The sequence below is a fragment of the Xiphias gladius genome, chromosome 15, assembly GCF_016859285.1.
Source record: "Xiphias gladius isolate SHS-SW01 ecotype Sanya breed wild chromosome 15, ASM1685928v1, whole genome shotgun sequence".
In the NCBI taxonomy this organism is placed as follows: Eukaryota; Metazoa; Chordata; class Actinopteri; order Istiophoriformes; family Xiphiidae; genus Xiphias; species Xiphias gladius.
The window spans coordinates 11,094,841-11,107,966 of NC_053414.1; the positions used below are offsets into that span (position 1 = coordinate 11,094,841).

Below are 13,126 nucleotides of genomic sequence, written 5' to 3' on the forward strand. Positions count from 1 at the left end.
GTAACTCAAAACCTTTGAGGGGACATTTAAATCGGTTTAGAAAAATAGTACCATAAATACAAAACCGTAGATTTAATGTGTGATACATCTGTCCCTGTCACTGTGCACTCTCTCTCTCAGCTCTTACGTCTCTAGCTGTAAATCCACTGATGAGTCTGCTTCGCTTTCCCTCTTTGAGCTCTGTGGGTCTGATAGTCACTTGTGAAAAGCTAATGGAATTAAAGAAGGTCTGAGGGAGCGAAGGTAGAGAATCCATGCAAACCAATGAATACAAATTACAAATAAGTCTCTTAATCCATTTCTCCTCCTTTTCACTTTCTTCCTTATTAGATTTCCAGACAGCTGTTCTGTCTGCCACCGCACAATGTCGTCGTCGTCACTCCTGTGAGGCTGGTCGGACACTGCTGACTAAACGTGTTCGTAATCAGCAACTAAGGAAATACTAAATTACTGTTTATACACGTATATAAAGCCTGTTGCAAAAATGCTGCGCCTTTTGTTTGGCAGTAATTTATGTTCGGAGCATCATACCAAAAATCTTGTCCAGTCATGTTTAGAGTTTGAAAGATGTGAGAGTTTACCAGTCAAGGAGGCTCTAATAAAAGACACATTTCAGTTTAATCATGGGAGGTTTTGGATCCAATGCTTTTGGAGCTTTACCCACCAAAGTCTAAAAGTCTACATATAATTCAAACTCCGCTCTATCAATTTTGACCATTCTTTTTTAAGTGTCTAAAAAATCCCCCAACTTTATGGAAGTGCAACATTACTAATACTAATAGGAGGCTCTTCGTGGCCTGCCTCCTCGCCTTATTTCTGACCTTTCGGTCCCGTATGAACGAGACTGTCACCCCATAGGTTGTCTGTGTGAACAACTTATTGCGTAACCCATAGTTACGTTTGATCGTTGACGTCTAGCGGTTGTATCAGACAGTATCAGTCTTTTCAGCAAATGGCCCAAAACGATGTTTGCAAAACAAAGCTCTCTAGTGGCCGTAGCGATTATGACAGGAGCAAAGGAGGAAGTAAGGGGACGTTGTTATAGAGCGACGAAGTCCGCGTAAAGAGGGGGTTGGTGTTGGTGTTGGGGTTGGGGTTGAGGTGGGTGGATGGCTCGACAAACATTGGACTTTAACAAGGGAGACCGCTGTTTGTTTCCTGTTCCAAACGACAGTTAATGTTGTTCCTTTTAACCATGACCACGATCATTGTATAACCTTAACCACGTGATTACTATTGTAACCGTGATGACGAAGGTCCTCTAACCTTAACAAAATACTTATTTTAACCCAAACCATGCTCTTCCCCTAAACCTGACAAAATTGTTTTTGTGCTAAAAACTAACCAAGTATTTACCATAGCATTGTCACATCATAAAAGGGTTAGTTATTTATTTTTCAACAGTTATTTTTAACAGTTTATCTGTGGCGTATCTCCTGCAGCCGTAGGGGCGCTAATTCAGGAAACGCTCCTATGGGTCGTATCAGGGGGTCAGGACGGATGACCTACAGTATATGGTCATTTAGGTTGGAGAACTTGTTCATATGAAGTCTGTGCATAACTTGATATCCTCAAGTAGTGGTCTTTAGCTTGTTCCAGGGTCAAAGAGGGGATAGAAAACTTTTTTGCAGTTTTACGGCCTTGAGGCTGACCGACGAAATAAATCTGGCTGAATCTGAATCTGTTTTACTTAAAGCACATTTTATCAGAGTTTATCGTGGTTCTTACTTGATTTTACCTGGTTTTTGACATGATTTCACCTGAGTTGTCTTAACTTCTTTAATGTTATTTTACCGGAGTCTATTTTACCTACAGTGTTTTATTCAGAGCCAGTTAAATGTCTTTTATTGTCCTATGTCCTATTTTCCAAGCTTTTCTATTTGATTTTATTACTGTTAGTTTTTAATAGCGCTGAAATGATTTGTCAAATAATTAATTAGTCAATCGACAGGAAATGAATAGTTTTAATGAGGATTTACTGCTTTTTTCGTCTTATGTGATCATAAACTAAATATTTTGGGATTTTGGACTGTTTCCCCGACAAAACAAGTAACCTGATCATATCATCTTGAACTTGAATTGTGATGGGCTTTTTTCACTGTTCTCTGACATTTCATAGACCAAATTAATGGATTAATCGAGAAAATAATCTACACATTAATCGATAAAGAAGAAATCGATAGCTTCAGCACTACTTTTTATTTCATTACATTGTGTGAAGCACTTTCTAACTTCATGCGCTCATGCTGTACAAATAAAGATTATTATTATGCCTATATCAATACACTGTAAGCCCATAAATACAGACACAAAATTACTTTACTGAGAAAATGCAGATACACTTCTACCCTTGGTTTGAATAATACTTCCAGATAGATGTGCTATGATAGCGGGTGTAGGGTTTTACTGACTGTGTGTGAAGGCAGCATCACCCCACATTATTCCAAATACTAGCTAAACTGGTATTCATGTGAATAAAACAGTACTGCTTCTCGCCAACCACAACTCTGGCACACACTATGTAATGGGTAACGCATTGACTGATAAATCTGTGCCCAAAACATGAGACACTTGTTGTTTCCAATTTCGATTATAGGCATGTCTGCCGTAGTGAATGGGAATGATGTGATGTTATCCCCTGGTGCACACATTCATAATATCATATCTCCAGTGACCCGTCTCTCTGAATTTGCTAGGCTTTGTTGACTGAATCCCTGTCTGCCCAGCAGGCAATGATGCTGCCTGCCTATAAGCTGCATTTCACAGGCGCACCAGCAGCCGTGCTTGTTTGCCTTCAAGAGCTGCGATGTTACAGAGCATCGTCCGTCTGTCGCAATCATCACATTCAGGCATTCTTGGGCAATCTTTGAGTGGAAAACACATAATACACCAGGGAATCTGTGTGTGTGTGTGTGTGTGTGTGTGAGTGTGTGTGTGTGTGTGTGTGTGTGTGTGTGTGAATGTGTGCTCGTACCATTATGGGAGACTTCACAATGGTTTTGAGTTTGGTCCTTTATAGATTTGTGATGAGCAATTTGAACCGTGTGAGACTTTCCCCTCTCTCTTATGAAAGTTTGCCTTTTGCACCAATTGGACAACGTTTATTAGAGGGTGATAGGGCTGTAGCTATCACTGAGAACACAGAGGTCATGTCCTTTGTATTTTTCTATGGGAATTTAAGGACCCTAATTGTAGTTTACATTTTATAATTTAATGCTAAACACAAGGGGATTTCCTAAAGGCACACTGTCAATAATTTTAAGCTGATTCAAATTACAAACACCCGGTGCCTTAAAAATGTGAGTTAACTGAAGTTTGGTTGAATAATTATTTAAAAGTTGTTTTATGAGTTTTGAAAATGTAAAACAAACTGAGTTAAGGTAACTGAGTGTTGTGGCTGGTGCCGATGCCACTTTGCACCGGAGCCAGTGCGAAGACAACATGCAGGGCTGCTCCCAGTGACAATGTCTAATTGTGTGTATGAGAGTATTGTCTGGATTCGATACCAATCTTTGTCACGATTCACATTGTTTTCATTATTATGAAAAGAAACATCCAGGATAAAATCTAACTCGTATTAAGGACAAAAAGAAAGTTTCCATCATGAATATTTTTTTTCCAAACTAAAAAAAGGTGTTTCTGGAGTTTCCACTCTTGAAGAATACATGCTGGGAAGTCTGCTGATAAACTGATGATGTTTCTTCAGAAACTTAATTTATTGAGTTGAGTGAACTCTCAGCACCTCATTCATTCAACGCATCCTTTCAAGTAAGAAAAAGTTTTGTTTGTAAGTTCAGGTTTTATCTAACAATAAAAATTATAACTTTTAAGTTATAATTATATTCTAATTTTTTCTGCCAAGGGTAATCACACATTCTTAAATACATGAATATAACAATTTTCCATATGACAACATTTACTTTCCCAACTGGGGGGGTGATAACTGATAGAAAACAGCTTTTAGCATAGTGATTGCCATCCTGGAGGTTGAGACCCCTTAAAAGGTCCTGAAAAAGATTTAGGGCTCAACAGACCTCTTCTGTTACACAAAATAATTTTCTATGGATTTATTTTTTTTTAATGAAATATTGGATACTTTCTTCTTCGGGCTTCTTAAAATACTTCAAATGAAAAAGTCTGAGGAGGAAGATCTTTTGTTGAGCGTCTCGCAACTCATGTACACACTGAGACTGTAACCTGTAAGGAGGGGTCTCAAATAGACAGGACTTTTATTCAAGAGGCCCCAAGTCAAACAGACTGTTTTACACCATCATGTAGGGAAACTCTGGGACATAAAAGTGTTTTTACATGAACAAAAACAAACAAAAAATTATAAAACTGTTGAATGAGTGAAATATGAAAAAATATCCAAGTTCATAGAATATTTTACAGATGTTTTTTGGGTCCATTCAAAATAATCTGCTGGGGTGTGAGGTTGTGTAAATATAAAGATATGATCTCAGCATTTCTATGATCCTAGCCTCAGCCGTGACATCACCACATAAAACATTCAGATTTATCAAGTATATTTGTCTAGTTTTACTGACAACAAGACTCAAACAGCAGGCGGAGAAATCAAAGAAAATTCCACACATTTTTGTGAGGAGTCACTAACAGGAGCAACAGCTTCTTTCAAACCCCTATTTGAGTGCATTTAATAACAGAGTGAGGATATTTACAGTCGTCCTTTGTTTCCAGGGTCTGTTTTTCGGCTTTCATTGACCGAATGCCAGCTTCAATTCCACACTTCTCAAGATCACATGTTTGGTGCTTAGTGATATCTCTGGGTTTCAGACTTTTCCCTGGAGGATCCAGATACAGGGCGTGAAAATGACCATGAGCCAAAACTAACCATAGCTGGCACTGTAGGGCTAACTTCAGCAGCAGCAGCAGCAGCAGCAGCAGCACCACCACCACCACCACCACCACCACTGTAATCCACCATAGCTTGCTGTTTTTTTTGTTTGTTTCTGTCTTTTTTTACCACCTATAAATACACAAGGCTCAATATAGTGGGAAGAATTATGTTTAGGTTTTGGCATGGTTTGTGACACACACCACGCCAATCTCTCCCCTCCGGTGTGTGTGTTTTTTCTCAAAACTTTATTGATTAAAATATATTTTCAGTTTCCATTTGTCCTCATAAAAATGTTTTAAAAAATGCAGGTGGAAGGCAAAGTCAAAGCTCCTACAACAAAGTAACATAACAAAAATAGTAATAATAATAATAATAACAATAATAGGGCAGGAATAGTAAAGAAAAAAAACACCTAATGGCAGGTTAATTTCTCATTCTTTTCAAAAATGAAAAAAGATAAATTAAACTTTTTGTTTTATGCAATCTTAATAGCAAAACTGTAATCTCTTGAAGGAAAATAGCAAATGTGGCTATTATTTTGTAAATATTTTGCAACTGTTTATAGAGGTAATCTAGATGGTTTTACTCATTTAATAAAAATCCATGTTGGGTAAACAAACAATTTATTATAAGTACTTCTTATAAGTACTATAAGTACTTCCTTATCTACTTTTTAAAATGTTAAATGTTTTCTGCATGACTTTAGTACTCATAAAACTATTCTCTCAGGTCAACTCTTTAGATATCGGTATCAATTTACTTATCTTAATTGTTTAATGATAACCAATCCTGATGACTTATAACCTCCTTGTCTACTACTAGAGAATTTGCATCTGTTCCAGATATTGGGTATAAAGATATTAAAAATTTAAACTACTTCTAGATGGTCTATATATCCCTGATTCATAATGCAATAATAATCATATCAGTGGTGAAAGACGTATCCAGATCCTCTACTTGTATTTGGAAAAATGCTCCATTAAAAGTTAATGTCCTGTATTTAAATCTTACTTAAGAGAAAGTACAGAAACATTAACTGCTAAATGAACTTAAAGTATAAAAATTTAACGTACTAATTTGTAGAAAATCAACCCTTGTGACTGACATATTACAATATATTATACCATTGTTACTGATGTATCAATGTGTAAGCAGCATTTCACTGTTGTAGCTGCTCAAGGTGAAGCTTGGTGAACTACTTACAGTTGACTAGTTCAGTCCAGTGGTCTGCAACCTAGGGATCAGACCCCTCCAGAGGGTCACCAGTTCTGACACACATTTCATTTTATGGACTTTTTTGTAAAATATCGGATAATTTGACCTCCTTGGGCTACGGATAAGTTATTGAAATAAAACCAAGTTCGAACTGCAAACATTTGTTTTCGTCTCATCTTTAAAATTTTGTTGTATTTTATAAACTCATCCTGTGTTTTTTAATGCAAAATCTTATCTTAAATGTATCTAATAACTAAGATTGCCTAAGCTAGTAGAGTAAAAAGTACAGTACGTCACTCAGAAATGTAGCGGAGTAGAAGTACACTCACTGTGCACTTTATTAGGAACACCATACTAATACTGGGTAAGGCCTCCCTTTGCTCTCAGAACAGTCTCAGTTCTTCGTGGCATTGATTGCACAAGATGTTGGACACATTCCTTTGAGATTCTGGTCCATGTTGACATGATTGCATCACATCATTTCTGAAGATTTGCAGCTGCACATTCATGCTGGGAATTTCCTGTTCCACCACATCTCAAAGGTGTTGTATTGGACTCAGATCTGGTTGACTGGGGAGGCCACTGAAGTTCACTGAACTCACTGAAACTCGGTGAGACAACTTTTTGCCCCATGACATGGTGCACTATCATGCTGGAAGTAGCCATTAGAAGATGGTAAACTGTGGCCATAAAGGGCTGCACATGGTCAACAACAATAGCCAGACGCGCTGTGGCATTCAAACCATGATGGATTGGTATTAAGAGGCCCAAAGTGTGTCGAGAAAACATTCCCCACACCATAACATCACCACCAGCAGCCTAGACTGTTGACACAAGGCTGGTTGGATCCAGGGATTCAAGCTGTTGAAACCAAGTTCTGACCTTACCATCTACGTACCTCAGCAGCCCCAGTTTTGGTGAGCCTGTGCCCACTGCAGCCTCAGATTTCTGTTCTTGGATGACAGGGGTGGAACCCAACATGGTCTTCTGCTGTTGTAGTCCATCAACCTCAAAGTTTGACGTGTTGTTCATTCTGAGATTCTTCTCTGCTCACCACAGTTATAAAGAGCGGTTATCTGAGTTACTGCAGCATTTCTGTCTGCTCCAATCAGTCTGGCCATGCTCCTCTGACCTCTCTCATCAAAAAGGTGTTTCAGCCCCACAGAACTGCTGTTGCTGTCGTGTGTGAAAACCAAAGGAAATCAGCTGTTTTTCAGAAATACTCAAACCAGCCCGTCTGGCACCAACAATCGTGCCACCGTCAAAGTCACTGACGTCACATTTTCCCCAATTCTGATGTTTGATGTGATATTAACCGAAGCTCCTGACCTGTATCTGCATGATCTGCTGCCTCACGATTGGCTTTATTGCAAAGACAAAGAAAGAGGTACATTCTCTTGGAATCAATAAGTGAAGTCAGTAATTGTGATAAAACACTTTCCTTACCTTATGAATACTGTATACCCAATAAGGCTAGAAAAACACTTCTTAAAATTCTGCACAACATAGACCCCACTAATGTTTTAACTCAATACTTTGTTGATATTGATCATTCACTCATTTATCTTACAGTTGACATTCTACTGCAAAATTTGGGGCTTACGTTTCTTACGTGACTTTTAGCTTTATTATCCAAACACACCTGGGAGCATGTTATTACATCACATGCGAGCGCCCACTTGCAAACAAAAACGTGTCATCATCATGTGGCGACACCAGTCGGTGGAGAGTCAGGAGACGAGCGAAGCTGGCGGTTGTCGAGGAGGCTGTGAACGGCAAAAATTTGGTCTTCGTGGATGTGTTTTCGCTCTTGTAATGGTTGGAGGCCATCATACGGCGCCCAGCGAAGGAACAGACTCAAAGGGTGGACGGACACGGGCGTCATTTTGGCAGAGCGGCTCACGTTAGCGGTGTTTTAAGCTCCTAGCCAGTTAGCATTACCCGAGCTCGGCTTGTAGAGGCTAGTTAGCTGATGTTGCTAACGCGGTAGCTCCTGGTAGCTGGGTGCAAACACTCACTGCTGCAGGTGGGAAACCAAGAGACGACGCAGGAGCGTATTATACCTCACCGGAGGCTCCAGCGTTAGCCTCATCAAGCTCCATAGGATATCGGTTTGCAGACACGACCCGAAGGAGCAACCGGCGGAGGCCTGCCGCCTTTGTCCAGCCTAACATTTCTGAGGTAAACACAGTGTAAAACCAAAAAGTGCAACTGTGTAACAACTGTGAAATATTGCAGTACAGTGATGTACCGGTGGAAAAGGGGCCTAGCATTAGCAGGCTAACACGTAGCTCGTTGGTTAGCCGAGTTAGCATTGCTAGCGCTGATGTGGAGCTTTTTATCGATCTGAAAGAAGTTAAAGTCGGCTCATTTAACTCGCTGTAGCTGAACACACCGTGTGGTAATGTTAGCTGCACAAATGAACGCTGGCAGAGTTTGTTTAACCGTGCTGGATCAATCGGGTTGCTAACACTGAGCCTTTTAAACAAACTGCACAAACTGAGCTATGTGCTGCAAAGTGCGAGGAGTTTAATGCCCATGCAACACCTTAATAAAAAACAAAATATGCTTGGATTTGTGTAATTTGGCCATAGTATGCAAAAGAATCGTGTAGGCGTGATTTAGCAAGTGAATTATCTGCAATTTCCTCAGCTGTTCAGGGGATAATGTCTCATATGCAGGCTGTCCCCTTGCGAAGTTAATTTATGTCTCAGTTATGTGGCTTACTTACATAAATCCAATTTCCAGGATAATATCAATCAGCACTGTTTATGGGTTGTTCAGAGATTTGAGATTTAGGAAGACAGTGGGATTACACAAACTGCTCTGATTTTGCAAATTACAGGCGTAACATTGTTCTTTCAAAGAAGAGCTAGTTCTGTTTTAGTTTAAGCAACATTACATTGACCGGTTTATTAGGTACACATAGTTCAAATTAATGCAGTCTAGTAACCAGCCCTGCAAACAATCCCCACCTTTTGCAAATGTTTTATTGATACATTTTGGAGGCTGTTGTCTGTGGTGGTGTTAATTTATATTGTGTTGTAATAAGGGGTGTTTCTCATGTTTAATCTGCTTGCTTTGATGTTAAGAGGGTGGAAAAAATACTGGAGAAGCCCGTGTCCCTTATAGACTGGCAACTGACTGTATATTTAGTCAGGAATTATCTATACCCACTGAACACACTGAGGTAATGTTCGTCTGGTTCTGCTATGACAGGCATATGATGTTTACAGAACTATTTTGATAATCAGTTATTCACTTCAGTCATTTTTTTTTTTTTTTGAGCTAAAATAGTGAAAAAGCCAAATATTGGAAGATTTCAGACTCCTAAAGAAACATTTGCTGCTTTTCTTTGTCATATAATTGTAATAAACAATTTGTTTTTGTTTTTTTTAACTTCTGGTTGAACAAAACATGTTATTTGAAGACGTCACCTTCAGCTCAGTGAAATCTTTGACAACTTTTTGATGTTTCATCAATCGAAAAAATAATTGGCAAATGAATCATTTATAAACATAATTGTTAGTTACAGCCCTAGAACACAGAGAAACATGGTTATTTAGCTGTCAGTATAGATGATTGCATTTATTTGACTCCTTGAGTACTCCAGGTAGTATATTCAGGTCTTTGAAAACTTTCTGAAAAGGGTTCCAAAAGGTTTCAGACTCCAGGATATGATGTTTACATGTGCTGCACACAACCAGGACAAAACTACTGGGGCGCACTCACTTTCAACCTGAGTGTTTCCCCGTCCCTTCATGTTTGATTAGCCAAATTCGTGGGCATATATTTACAGACTCAAGTCTTGGAACTGATCATTACACATTACTGCTAAACAAAAGGGTTACATAGAAGTACATAACATAAGTAACAAAGTTTCAGTTTCACTTCTCTCTACGCCCTAATTCTCTCAGTTGACCATATGGTCTCTTTGTCTTGTGCTGTTTTTCTAGTCTGGAAGTCAGTTTAATTGAACTTAAACGTCACTAACATTGAAATAAAAGGTTAGGATAAGGGTTGACACCTTTTCACGAAAGTGTTGTTAAACCCAGGTCAGCTTGAGAGCTGTGAGGGCAGGTCAGATGACATACTTTGACTGATGAAAATGCACAGCCAACACAGGTTGTCCTATCCATTTTTTTTTCTGTACAGATGAAAATGTAACAGAATAATAGTTATTTTTCCTCTGCCTAACAGCAGGAGAGCTGTTAGCGCTCTGGACAGGACTAACTTCCCTGCCATCAGCAGCAAAGCTGCTAGCATCCTTGCCACTGTTGCCAGATTGCGTGCGTTTAAAAATGCTGATATTCTGGCCTAACTTTCGGACATTTGGGGTCGACCTCTGTCCATCTTTGATTGCAGAGGGACTTGTAACACTTGTTGGAAAGCTTTTATTGCACTTAACATAATGAGTTGTCAACCTGTCTTCCTCTGGTCAGCTCTGTATGTGCGTGGGAAGGGACTAAGACACAAAAAACTGAAAGCAGAGGAGAGAAATGGGACCATAAATGACAGCAAAACGCAGAGACTCTTACACTGAGCTGAAATGAAATGAGTGCACATAAATTAGGTAAATAACACTGACCTATATCACTGTTGGTTTGAAAGGGGTTATAAACTAGAGGCACTTATTTCCTCTCAAGGAGAATACAACTGCTTCTCCACCCTACCTGTGTGTTAACTGCATTCACTTGACCTGTTGAGTCTGTCCTTGATGAGATAGTGAGGATAAACAACTATCTCCAGGTCCAGAAGCCAAGACGGAAAACCTGTATCTTTGATCAAGGACTGAATTTTCTTTTGGCCAGATAACATGACATGAAGCCATCTGTGTATTTGATGTCATAGGCTGTGATCCCACGATGACAGAGAACATACAGGTAACACCTCCAATAACCCCAACATACCTCAAGAACTTGTAAAAGTCCTCACTAGATGAGAAGTTAGCCTGTGAATTGTCTTTGAAAAATCTCTTGAAAATCTGTAGCATGAATGTTTTTATTAATTTGCAGGGACTGGAACTGTTAACTGTGGGTGTCTTCATGTTCAGTATGAAGGTTGTAATAAGCAGGAAAGGAAACAGTATTTAAGTAGTAAGTAACAGATCATGCTTTCTGTCAGTTGTCTTTTGTATTTTGGCCAGTGTCTTTAAGAATAATGTTGTCAGATAAGAGTTTTGCCTTGTATACAACATCTTCAGGTCAAGAAATTGTGAAAATGTTTTTATTCACCGGTATTATAAAAGCGCAACTATGGAGGAGGTTTTCTTTTATGCACAAGATCAATGTAATGCAGAGAGCCTAACCACAGAATCCAACTGTTTACACACTGTAAATAGATAGTTGCTTTATTATTTACTTATCAAATTACAAATGCATCTATTTTAACAAAGTTTTTCCTACATAGATTATTTAAAAAAAACACTTTCTGCATAAAGAGTTAAAAACACATAGCATTAAGTCAACATCTCTCTGACACTGTGTAAACAAAAGCTTAACACAAGAAGATTAAAGGTAGGATGTATTTCAGTGCTCTTGTATTGGGTTGTGTAGGTGTTGTTAGTTTTCTGGTATTTTAGTTTAAATATTAAGCACCTTGCTGTTTTAAAAATTGCACTGGGTGGCTTTTGTGTAATAGATGAAATGGTCTGGACAGCCCGCAACATTTGCTTTTGTTGAATTTTGATATTGTGGTTTTTATCAGCTCTGACAACCTACCTTGCTTATGTTACAAAGAAAACTGTACTGACTCTTCAACAAAATGTGGGAAAAAAAGTTTAGTTCTTATGCATCATAATTGGTACGGCTGGATATCAGATGAGTCTATATATGAATGTAAAGTCTTAACATTGTGTCTCCAGTAAGGTGCCGTATATGTATGGATTTCCTTAAAATACATTATAGAAGAGATCCATTGAGGACACCATGTTAGTCAGTCTTTGGAAATTAGTCTGTTGAATTTGATTTAAGCCCAACAGAAAAGAACCACTTTGTTTTCTGTGAAGCTCATTTGAAAATCACTGTGAACATGCACAGTAAGACTATGTGCATTAGTAGGACTGTTAATTGACCACAACTTTGGGATTTTTTTGTGGAAAATCTGGAAATTTTGAATTAAACCGAAGTTTACTGTAAGTGTGGGGATATTTGCCATTGATTTGAAGTCAAATATCGGTGCTGCATGGCATTACACGGTCATTACTCAGCACTGTTGGTATGGTCATGGTCCAGTAATTGACTACTTTGCATCCTGTCATAAAGGCTTTACATCGAGAATTTTCCAAGATAAGGGACTGATGATTACACAGTGTATGGTTTAAAAATGCAGGAATGTTTCTGGTATGATGGATATTTTACAACAAACATCTCCAAGATAAAGGAGTCATGCTTACAGATTGTATGGCTAATGCTACGACCCATGGAGCCACGGTCATTAAAAAGCCAGGCTGCAGAATAGATGAACTACACAAATAATAAGCAGATATGGACATTTTGTAAATGAGGATATTAATTTAGTTTTTCGTTGGGTGTAGGATTTACCAAAACCAAAAGAGGCATTTTACCGTGTTCAAACTAAGCACCTACAGTTAATGCTACGATTTAATGTATGTAATTGCGTGGGACGTGTGTGTTCCTCCATCTCTATGGTTGAGGCATTATAAATAGGCGAGGACTAGAGAACGCAAGTATAAAGATATCTCAGCAATACTGAGACAAGAATGGCATAGTTTCAGTTCACATGGATCAGTGTGATGAAATACCATTTTTCTGGCTGTGATTATTGCTGCAAGGCCTTGGAGACTGAGAGATGAGGGGTATCCTAGACTTTGTTTGCAGAAAGCTTCACATTCCACAGTCCTGACTGGTGCTGTGTTACTGACTCCAGGGCCTTCCTAAAACCATTCTCATATGGATAGTGAGATTTCCTGGCTTTGAAGCGCGCATTGACAAAACATGAAGGGGGGTACAGTAAGATTAGTAATTAAGCATGTAAATAGTGGGGCAGTGTACATTCTTAGAGACAAGACTGGTCTTCGTAACTGTACTCTGA

General features: G+C 38.8%; 1 protein-coding gene across 1 annotated transcript in view; it reads left to right on the forward strand.

The window, feature by feature from the left end:
* The first annotated feature begins 7,782 nt into the window (after positions 1-7,782).
* The window catches only part of fbxw7 (F-box and WD repeat domain containing 7), a 124,219-nt gene continuing 118,875 nt past the window's right edge, over positions 7,783-13,126 (forward strand). Inside the window, 1 exon segment of the mRNA XM_040145988.1 lies at positions 7,783-8,254. The gene's annotated coding sequence lies outside the window, so the exon portion shown is untranslated.